The sequence below is a fragment of the Theropithecus gelada genome, chromosome 19, assembly GCF_003255815.1.
Source record: "Theropithecus gelada isolate Dixy chromosome 19, Tgel_1.0, whole genome shotgun sequence".
NCBI lineage: Eukaryota > Metazoa > Chordata > Mammalia > Primates > Cercopithecidae > Theropithecus > Theropithecus gelada.
Window position 1 is genome coordinate 15341522 of NC_037687.1, and position 11312 is coordinate 15352833.

Sequence of the window (11312 nt, forward strand, 5' to 3'; positions counted from 1 at the left end):
TTCCCTTCCCCTCTCCTTCCCCTCCCCTTCCTTCTGTCTTTCTGTCTTTTCTCACTGTGTTGCCCAGTCTGGAGTGCAGTAAAGTGATCTCAGCTCACTGCAACCTCCGCCTCCTGGGTTCAAGAGATTCTCATGCCTCAGCCTCCCAAGTATTTTGTATTTTTAGTAGAGATGGAGTTTCACCACGTTGGCCAGGCTGGTCTCGAACTCCTGACCTCAGGTGATCTGCCCGCCTTGGCCTCCCAAACTGCTGGATTACAGGTGTGAGCCACCGCACTTGGCCCAGTTTCTCCCTCTTCATAAAGGTAAACACTTTTGTTCTTTGGGTATCCTTTCATTATCTAGGCAAACAACACATGTAACTAGTCACCTTCTGCCTCACCTTGAAATTACGTCAAAACTTCAGAAGTAAACTTTCTTCTACTGGGCGCACAGTTCTGAGTTTTGACAAATGGCTAGAGTCGTGTACCCATCACTACCATAGCCACCCTTTGCAGTAAAAAGCTTTCTTCCATCCCTAACCCCTGGCAGCCACAGTGGGTTTTGTATTGCTATAGATTTTCTTTCTTCATATTGTTGTAAATGGAGTCATATCATATGTAGCCTTGGAGTCTGGCTGCTTTCGCTTAGTATAATGCATTTGAGATTCTCCCATATTGCACACGTCAAGACTTTGATTCTTTTTATTGCTGAGTAAGAGTCCCTGGCATAGATGGGACACTCTTTGCTCATCAGCTAAAGGATGTGTGGATTATTTCCAGTTTTCAGCTATTATGAATGAAACTGCTACGAATATTTGTATAGAGGTTCTTGGGGGAGCCTAAGTTCTCATTGCTGTTAGAATGAGATGGCTGGATCATATTCTAAGTGTACGTATAACATGATAAGAAACTATCAAACCGGGCCGGGCCTGTAATCCCAGCACTTGGAGAGGGCTACGCAGGCAAATCACTTGAAGCCAAGAGTTCGAGACCAGGTTGGGCAACAGGGTGAAACCCCATCTCTACAAAAATACAGAAGTTAGCTGGTCGTGGAGGTGCGGGCCTGTAATCCCAGCTACTCGGGAGGCTGATGCATGAGAATCACTTGAAACTGGGAGGCGGAGGTTGCAGTGAGCTGAGGTGGTGCCACTGCACTCTAGCCTGGGGGAGGGGGACATAGCGAGACTCAGTCTCAAAAAAATAAAATAAAAAGAAACTACCAAACTGTTTCCAAAGCATCTGCATCATGTCTAATTTCCATAAGTCTTATATGAGAATTCTGGGTCCTCCAAATAATTAACAGCCATTGGTAGTGTGAGCTTTTGTTTCAGCCTTCCTTATGGGCATGTTGTGGCATATCCCTGAGATTTTAATTCGTGTCTCCCAGTGACTAACGGCGTTGAACCACTCGTGCCTTCCTGTGCCCATTTGACACTCCTCTATTTTCTTTGGTGAAGTGTCTGTTCAATCATCTGCTCGTTAATTTTTCTTTGGGTTGTTCGCCTTCTTATTGTTGGATTTTGAGAGTTCTTTATAAATTTTATGTACAAGTCCTTTGTCAGTTGTGTGATTTACAAGTCTTTTTCCTAGACTCTGAAGTTTCTTTCATAGAGCAAACGTTTTAAATTTGAATGAGGTAAGACTTATCAATTATGTTTACACTGCCATACGTAGGAACCCTTTGCTTAACTGGAGGTCATGGAGATTTTTCCCTACACTCTCTTTAAAAGTTTTATAGTTTTAGATTTTACATGAAATTCCATTATCTGTATTTAGTTAAATTTTGTATGGGGCGTGAATTGTGGTTTGACTGTTTTTTTGTATGTGGATATCCAATGTCTGACAGGGGAAACCAACAGGTAATAAGAGGAAGGAGGCAGAAATGGACACATCTTTTAGCCATTTGGTTGTTCCTCTGGGAGCTGGGTTTTTATACTCCTGGCACAGCCTCAGGGGCTGGTCCCTACCCAGGGCCCCGTCTTCAATGTCACTCAGCTTTCTGCTCCAAAGTGACCTCTGGGGGAGTCCCTGCGTGATCACCGCGTTCGGAAAAGCCCCCTCCCTCCCCTTCTAGCTCGCCTCAGTGTGGCAATGTTTTTCATTACCACCACCGTTGGACTTGGTCTTATGACCTGCCGGTTTCCCCCGTCAGACGTGAGCAACAGGATGGCAGGGACCCGATCTGTCTTGTTCATCCTGTATCCAGGGCCCTCTCACCGTGCCTGGCACAGTGTAGTTGCTCAAGTAAAGTGTGTTATTGAGTTCAACTACCTGGGAGGTAGAACTCCACTTCTTCCTCTTACCAAGGAGGCTACGAGGCTCAGAGAGCGCAAGGGACTTACTAAGGGTCACTGAGCCGGCGAGAGTCTGGACATCAACTGAGTTCTACTAAATCCAGAACTTCTTCCCTCTTGAAAGTTGAAGACAGGCAAGGTGAAACTCCAGCCAACAGGCGGCATGAATGCTTGTTCTAGAGACCCCATGCAGATTCCTAGGAGCTGCGTCTTCATGGACACAGAATAACAACTGCTCACCTGTGTTGTGTGTCAACTGTGTGCCTTTGCTCTGCCAAATCCTTATTCCTTCCTAAATATTTGCTTAGCAATTAAATGTGTAGCAGCTCAGTTTGAAAAACAAAGCAACAGAGATGTGTAGAAAGATGAAATGGTCTTTACCTTAATTCTACTTCTTCTAATTCCACGGCGATGTGTGGATTTTTTCTGAAAATTTGTCAAGTGCATATATAAATGAGGAAACAAATATACACACATACACCATATTTTTTTTGGGGGACAGAGTCTTGCTTTGTTGCCCAGGCTGGAAGCAATGGTGCAATCTTGCTTCATTGCAACCTCCTTCTGCCTCCCATGTTCAAGTGATTCTCCTGCCTCAGCCTCCTGAGTAGCTGGGACTGAAGGTACATACCACAATGCCCGGCTAATTTTTGTATTTTTAGTAGAGACGGGGTTTCACCATGTTGGCCAGGCTGGTCTCGAGCTCCTGACCTCAGGTGATCCGCCCGCCTTGGCCTCCCAAAGTGCTGGGATTACAGGTGTGAGCCACCGAGCCCGGCCCACTCAAGCGTTTTCGATATAGATGGGATCAGCCCTCACCTAAGATTTGAGACGTACTTGTCCCTGCTCTCTGTGCTGGTGTCTGATGGAACATGTGCAATGTTGCGTGAAGGTTTATGAGGACTGTTTCTCAGATGGGAAGAATGAGGCTCACAGGTGAATGGGTGATGCCTGAGCCTGCTCCCTCACAGAGCGGTCTCCATGGCTGGTCCGACACACCTGCCCACTGTCCTACTCTAGGCAGGGGGGCAGGGGGTGGAAGAGCCCCTGAGAGAAACATGAACTTCTGTCTTCCGGATGGTGGCTTCCTTCCCTCCATACTCGCTAGGAGACATCCCTTGAGGTTGTGTGACTTGGCAGCTGAGACGTTCCTGGTTGGAAGGAAAACCACTGAAGGGGCTCCAGCCTCTTGGGGCTCTCACAGTTCCCACCTGAGACTTCCTGATCCCCACACTGCCTCCCTTTTTGCCTCCTGTCACCTGGAGCAGGATCTGGCTGAGGGATGCTGCGGCCCCACGCCCTTTATTTTTGGCTGCCTACTAGGCAGGGAGGAGGCAGGCAGGGATTTGATGGCCCAGCCCAGCCTCTCCTAGCTTTCCCCAGGGGATAAGAATAGACCAGGAACAAGGAAGTCCTAGGTGGAGGGGACAGGAGTGCCTGCGGGAGAAGACACTTCTGATTCTGTCTCTCTCAGTGTCTGCCCCCAGCTCTGCCTCCTCCTCTGGGCGTCCCTGAATCTCCTTCCCTGTTGTCAGTCCTGGCTTATCCATCCCAGAGCCCTCTCTTCCTGCTCCCATTGCCCCTCTCCCTGCCCCTCTCTACAGGCCCTGGAGCTCCCCGAGCCCTTCTCTGAACCTCAACACCTCACCCTCCATCCCGTCTGCCCTGCAGGATGTCCCAGCTGAGCCTGTCCTGCCTGGGCCTTGGGCAGGTGGCAGCATCCCCGGGGCTGCCCCTGCTACTGGTTGGGGTCTCCTGGTTCTTGGCCCGTGTCCTGGCCTGGACCTATGCCTTTTATGACAACTGCCGCCACCTCCGGTGTTTCCTGCAGCCCCTGATTCAGAACTGGTTCTTGGGTCATCTGGGCCTGGTGAGTGTGGCAGCAGGACGGGTCTGGGGTCTCAGTGTGGACGGACTTCCTGAGGGGTGGGAATGGAGCTTGGAGATCTTGGTGTCACGGTGGGCTGGAGTCTGGCATAGCAGAGAATCAAGGCAGGCCGAGGGGAGCCCCTCTTTCCTCACTGCCCCAACCAGGTCTACTCCTTCCCTCTCTTTCCACCCCATGCCCTTGGCCTTTCTCTTTTTCACTCTTCCCCCCGGCCTTTCTCTCATTCACTCTTTCCCACTCCAAGACTGCTTTGGGTCAACTTTCTGTTTTCCCCACATGACTGCACCCCTGTCCTATTTAGGGGGCTCCCAGGGTGGGCTGCACAAAGCACAGATCCACTGAAGGGTCCACCATCTTCGTCCCAGGAATGAGGCCTCCTCAGGGGCCCTGTCCAGCATCCACTTCCTGCTTGGCCCATCTTTCTGGGCCTCAGGCTGGTGTCTGCACCTCTCCTGGTGGCCACCTCTGCATAGGGATTCTCTATGACCCTCTGCCTCCCTGCACAATCTCTCCTCGGTCATTCCCTTCTCTGCATCCTCTTGCCACCCGGGCCCCATTCCCCAGCGTATCTTCCCAGGATGCCTCCCCCAGCCTCCTCCTGGGTCTCCCTATTGCCAAGCCAAATCCGTTCACCACTGTTTCCTCAGCCTAGAACAGACTCTTCTGAAACTTAGTTTAGGTTACACCATTTCTTGGCTAAACACCCATCACTCGGAGTATAAACACTAAATGTTTGGGCCCAGCACGGTGGCTCATGCCTGTAATCCCAGCACTTTGGGAGGCCAGGGCAGGTGGATTGCTTGAGGTCAGGAGTTCGAGACCAGCCTGGCCAACATGGCGAAACCCTGTTTCTACTAAAAATATAAAAATTAGCTGGGCATGGTGGCAGGAGCCTGTAATCCCAGCTACTCGGGAGGCTGAGGCAGGAGAATCGCTTGAACCTGGGCTGCACCCAGGGACTCCAGTCTTTGGAGGTCAGACAGAGAAGCAGGAGTGAAGTCTATGGAGAAGGAGCTGCAGGAGAAGTGGGAGGAAAACAGGAGACGCAGCAGTCCTGGAAGCTGAGAGGAAAGGGTCTAGAGGAAGGCTGTGTTTTCCTCCTTCTGTCTTCCATGGTGTGTCTGTCTCTGCCTCTTTCTCTCTGTTTCTCTCTAAGTGTGTGTGATAGACACCACTGGTGTCCTGCCCAGAGCCCTCCACAGGCTAGGGCACCCTCTGCCACCTGCCACAACTACAGCCACTACCAGTCACTGCTGTCCCCTCATTCCGGGAATCACTCCCAGCCCCTGAGAGCTGCTAGAGGTGGGATCTTGATTGGAGATGTCTGGGAGGCTGAGTCTCTTCTCTGGGGTGGGGTGAGTGCCGCGGCCAGCAACTGACTGGTTTGGGAATGCAAAAGACTAGTGTTCTTGTTTTCTTTTTCTTTCTTTCTCTTTCTTTCTTTCTTTCCCTCCCTTCCTTCCTTCCTTCCTTCCTTCCTTCCTTCCTTCCTTCCTTCCTTCCTTCCTTCCTTCCTTCCTTCCTTTTCTTTCTTCCTTCCTTCCTTTCTTTCCTTCCTTCCTTCCTTTCTCTTTCTTTCTTTCTTTCTCTTCTTGTTTTCTTTCTCTCTGTCTCTCTCTCTCCTTCCTTCCCTCCCTCCCTCTTTTTTTCTTTCTCTTTCTTTTCTTTTCTTTCTTTCTTTCTTTCTTTTTCTTTCTTTCTTTCTTTCTTTTCTTTCTTTCTTTTTCTTTCTTTCTTTCCTTTCTTTTTTCTTCCTTCCTTCCTTCCTTTCTTTCTTTCTTTCTTTCTTTCTTTCTTTCTTTCTTTCTTTCTTTTTCTTTCTTTCTCTTCTTGTTTTCTTTCTCTCTGTCTCTCTCTCTCCTTCCTTCCCTCCCTCCCTCCCTCTTTTTTTCTTTCTCTTTCTTTTCTTTCTTTCTTTCTTTCTTTCTTTCTTTCTTTCTTTCTTTCTTTCTCTCTCTCTCTCTCTTTCTTTCTTTCTTTCTGTCTCTCTCTCTCTCTCTCTCTCTCTCTCTTCTTTTCTTCTTTCTTTTTCTTTTCAAGATGGAGTCTTGCTCTGTTGCCCAGGCTGGAATGCAGTGGCGCAATCCTGGCTCACTGCAACCTCCACCTCCTGGGTTCAAGCGATTCTCCTGTTTCGGCCTTGCGAGTAGCTGGTATTTCAGGTGCCTGCCACCATGCCCAGCTACTTTTTGTATTTTTTAGTAGAGATGAGTTTTCACGGTGTTAGCCAGGATGGTCTAGATCTCCTGACCTCATGATCTGCCCACCTTGGCCTCCCAGAGTGCTGGGATTACAGGCATGAGCCACTGCACCCAGCCTCATGTTCTTGTTTTTGATTGATGCAATTCTGTGGTGTAATTCACACTGCAAGGCTGCCCGAGGGATCAGGCTGCGACCAGATGGCAGCTGAGTCCACATCGGCTTCCTGCTTGTCACGGTCCAGAACTCCCCATGGCCTCAGGCTGAAGTTTCTCTCTAACCAAACCACACCCTTGTGCTACTGATGCATCAGAGCTCCCAGTGGGATTTGCTGAGGCCAGACATAAGCTGAACCCACATTTCTGTCTGCTCTCCTAGATTCGCTGAGGCTGGCAGGAAAAGATTCTGGGTCTGCAGACCCTTCCTTCCTGAGTGGGGGAATTGGAGTCCATGTGGACTGCCTGGGATCTGGCAGGATGCAGAAAACCAGCCCTGATGCTGGAGTCCTGGGGTCACGCTGCTGCCTGCAAACCTCCCCTTCGAAGACCTCCCTCTGTGGCTGCCCCCAGGGCCAGAAGCACTCCCAGGATGAGAAAATCCATCTTCTCAAATCAAGGTGGGATTCTCTGTGGGCAGAGACCATGATTCTTCCCCCTGCCCTGAAAGACATCCTTGGGACTTGGAGATGGACCTGAGAGAGAAGGAGCAGGAAAAAGCAGAGATTCCCTCCATCCATGCAGAATCTGGACACACTGGAGGCTTTTTCACTGCTGGAGGCTGCAAAGGGGGATCCCTCTGTGGCTCCCTGTGGGGGTCTGTATTGGTCAGGGTTCTCCAGGAGAACAGGATCAATGGGAGATGAGACATAGACAGGGGTGTTACTATAGGTAGGTAAGAGGGAATTTTTTACAGGAAGTGGCTCATGCGCTTATGAAGGTCTGGAAGTCCCACAGCCTGCCTTCTACAAGCTGGAGGACCAGGGAAACCGAGGCACGAGAGACCCCCAGTAGGGGTAATTCATCGTGAGTCCAAAGTCTGAGAACCTGGGGGATGATTTAAATCCCAGATGCCAAGTTCCTGAAAACCTGGAAGTATGAGGTCTGATGAAAGGATAAAATGGACATCTCAGCTCCAGAAGAAAGATGGAATTCGCCCTTCCCGCATCTTTTTGTACTACCTGGGCTCTCAGTGGATTGAATAATGCCCACATTGGGGAGGGGATCTTTCTTCCTCAGTTTACCAATTCAAATGCTAATCTCTTCTGAAACACCCTCACAGACACACCTGGAAATAATGTTTGACCAGGAGCAGGGCTTGAGGGAACTGGCTCCACTGTTCTACTGTTTGACCAGCTACCTGGGCAGCCCTTAGCCCAGTCAAGTGCACAATTAGAATTGACCATCACAGGAGGTGACGGCCCCTGCCTTGCTTGCAGGTCACCCCCATGGAGGAGTTAATGAGGGTCCTGACTCAGCTGGTGGCCACCTACCCCCAGGGCTTTAAGGTCTGGATGGGCCTCATCTCCCCCCTCATCATATTGTGCCACCTCAATATCATCTGGTCTGTCATCAACACCTCAGGTACCATCTGGAACGCCTGGTGGTGGGTGCTGTGGTGGATTTGAGGCCTGCAAGCCCCTCTATCCCCAAGCTCCTGTGTGGCCCCTGTCGTACTCTGGCCCCTCCTTTCCTTCTCTCTGAGCTATCATTGTCTTTCTTTTATGTATTCGCCAATTCCCGTCTCAGCATCTCCTCCCTCCACTGCTATCTGACCCTGCTGTCCTGGTGTTCTGGGCTGCTCTGGGGCACCAAGAGGCCTCAATCCAAGGCCCTGTCCTGGAAGAACCCCCAAACTTGAAGAGATGGATCTGGATAGAGACATCGCCAACTTCATGGGGTCAGGAGTGGTCCAGAAGAAGATGGGCTACGACAGCCCAGAGGAGAACAAGTTCTCTGCTGGGGCGGGTTGGAAGACTTCCTGGAGGAGGAGTTGCCAGAGCTGGGTCTGAAACAGTGGGTAAGAATGTTTGTGGAGTGTTGGAATTGGGCATCGTTAGTATTCAAGGCCCCCTGCCAGGCCTGGCAGCTCCTTGCCTGTCCGCAAGCTCAAAACAATGAGGAGGACTTGTGACTGGTGGAGAATCTGGGCTGCTATTTTCATGACATCCACCTCTTGTGGGTTGATTCCTTCTACCCCGTCCTGTAGTTCTTTCACTATATGCTCATTGCCCACCTGCTCCAGGGTCCCAGGGATCTCCAGTAGGAGACCTCACCCCAGTCCGGAGCTTTACCCTTGCCCTCTGCCCTTCCCAACTTTGGACAGGCTTGGCTGAGCAGGGGAAGGGGAAGTGTCCCACAGAGACTATGGACCTGATCCCAAAATGCTGAGTGACTTTGGGCAGATTCCCAGCTGTCTCTGGCTACTGAGGTCTCTTTCAGTTGTGAGTAGTGGAAATTCAACCTGATGTGGTCTCAGCAAAGAAAGGGAATCTATTGACTGTAATGTCTTGGTTGGGTGGCCTTCAGGCATGGCTGAATACAGGGCTCACACAATTACATTGGAAATCTGGCTCCATCTCTTGGTTTTCTCCTTCTGTTCATCACTTTTCCTTTCAAGGCAGCCTTTTCCTTGTGATGTCAACGATGAGACCCAGAAGCTCAGTTCCTATGGGAAAGCCCACCTTTCCCCTAGAGTTCCCAGAAACGGTCCATGATTTACTTTACTTGTCCCGAACTGAGTCATAGAAATAATTTTTCACCCTGTCGTTGTGTCTCTGATTGCCCAGTCTTTGCAGGCATGGAGTTTCCAGAGCTATTGTTTCGGGGGCACTGATATGGTTTGGCTGTGTCTCCACCCAAGTCTCATCTTGAATTGTAATTCCCATAATCCACATGTGTCTAGGGAGAGGCCAGGTGAAGGTGACTGGATGATGGAGACTGTCTCCCCCATGCTATTCTCATGATAGTGAGTGAGTTCTCACGAGAAGTGTGGCACTTCCCCATTCTTTCTTCTCTCTCCTGCTGCCAAGTGTGAAGGTCCAAGCTTGCTTTTCCTTCACTTTCTGCCATGACTGTAAGTTTCCCGAGGCCTCCCCAGCCATGCAGAACAGTGAGTCAATTAAATCTCTTTCCTTCATAAGTTACCCAGTCTTGAGTATTTCTTTATAGCTATGTGAAAACGGACTAATACAGGCACAAAGAAGTTTGATGGTTAAGAACTCAGGCCATGGATTCAGACAGACTCAGTCTCAGGTCTCAGGCTTGCCACTTGCTATCTCGGGACTGTGGGCAAGTGACTTCATTGTTCAGAACCCATCTGGAAAATGGGATGGAGGAGAACCCAGGGAACGTGGTGTTTGGGATCCACATGGGGAAAGACCTTCTTTGTCTCTGTACCGTAAGGACTGGAGAGTCATGTATAGAGGATGTTGGGGGAAGCCTAGGAGAGGGCTCAGCAATAAGAGAGGATGTTGAGATGCTGCATGGAATTCCTGGGGCTTGGGTCTAGATCTTTTTCCTTCTCTCTGACAGCCTAAAAGGGTATGAATTGGATTTTGTGTGTTTTTCTCCTGATTCAGAGCTCAGAGGAAGGACTCCTATGCACACAAGGCCTGTTGAGCGCCCTTGGGACCATGTGCTGCTGGTGGGTGGGGCCCTGGCACATAGTCATGCACATCTTTCTCTCCATCTGCATCAAGCCCATGCTCTTGGCTCCAGGTGGACACTGCACTGGCTGTCCTTTGCCCGCTGCTGAACCCTCTGTGTTGTCTGCAGCTGGTCGGGTGCCCCATGTGCAGAGAGAGGGGGCTGTGGCAGAGATATCACTGCCTCTGTTTCCCGTGGACTTCCACCTGTTTGACCACTGTCTGCTTATGACTGAGGCGAGTCTGTGGGATGGCGGCTGCTGTATGGGCAGATCCGCTCTATGATCACATCTTATCACATGTATATTTACACCTGCGTCCTGGTTACACCTGGAATATGTCATACCTGTCTACACCTGCTATATGTTTACACCTGGGATCATATGGCCCCTCTCAGCCTCATCCCCTCTGCCTCCACTCTGTCCTCCCAGCCTGTAGGTTTGCTCCTCCAGCTGGGCTCTTTATCCCCAGATTCTGACACGGGTAATCCTCAGTGGGGTTGGGATTGGATTGTTTCTTCCTGCTTCCAGCAGTCAGGTCTCAACTCAGGCCCTGGGCTGCTTGGAGGCAGAACTTGAACTCTTGCCAGGTTGTGAAGCCAGAGATGAGAGGCTTCTGTCTCTGAATCTCCTAAGTCTGCACCAGGTAGGGTGCCTGACATAATCCCCACCCGTGTTTGGAGAGGAGCCCAGATGATCTGGGACAAGGGTTGGCCTGGCCCAGCTCAGCTGACTGAGAACTCTCACGGTAAGTATACACTTTTACCTGAATGCCCTTGTCTTGGAAGGGCAGGGTGGAGGCAAACTTGGGGCTCAGAGTCCCCTTCTTGGCAGACTGCCAAGAAGGTGCAGAGACCTGAGAATTCAGTGCTCGTGCTGGGTCACCCTGAGCTGCACCAGCTGGCCCAACCCCAGGTTTTGGCTGGCTGCCCAGGCACGGAAGACACACCCAGACTGTGGGGATTGGCTGCCCCAGCCCATCCCAGCCCAGCCCAGCCCAGCCTCCTAGGGCCTTCTTCCCTAGATCAGGGGCCGGGCCACAGACCTCCCAGCAGAAAAGGAGAGAAGGTTGTGTGGGACAAGCTGCTCCCGACAGAAGGTGCCAGGCTGGGGGTGGCAGGGCTGGAGGGTCCTGGCCTGGGATGGGGAGAGGCACTGCCCAAGGCTGCGGTGGCTTCAAGCTGCTGGCCTGGGACAGTGGTGGTTTCCTGGTACCTGGACCCCTAGCAAACTCCCAAGGATTCAGGCTGGGCCCTTCTGGACTCTAATCAGCTCCTCTCTCTTTCCCTTTCTCTGTGGTTACCAAGT

General features: G+C 50.8%; 1 protein-coding gene across 1 annotated transcript in view; it reads left to right on the forward strand.

Annotated features, from left to right (window-relative positions):
- Positions 1-11053: 11053 nt before the first annotated feature.
- The window catches only part of LOC112612399 (cytochrome P450 4F12), a 56056-nt gene continuing 55797 nt past the window's right edge, over positions 11054-11312 (forward strand). Inside the window, exon 1 of the mRNA XM_025366863.1 lies at positions 11054-11103. The gene's annotated coding sequence lies outside the window, so the exon portion shown is untranslated. The remainder of the gene's footprint in view (positions 11104-11312) is intronic.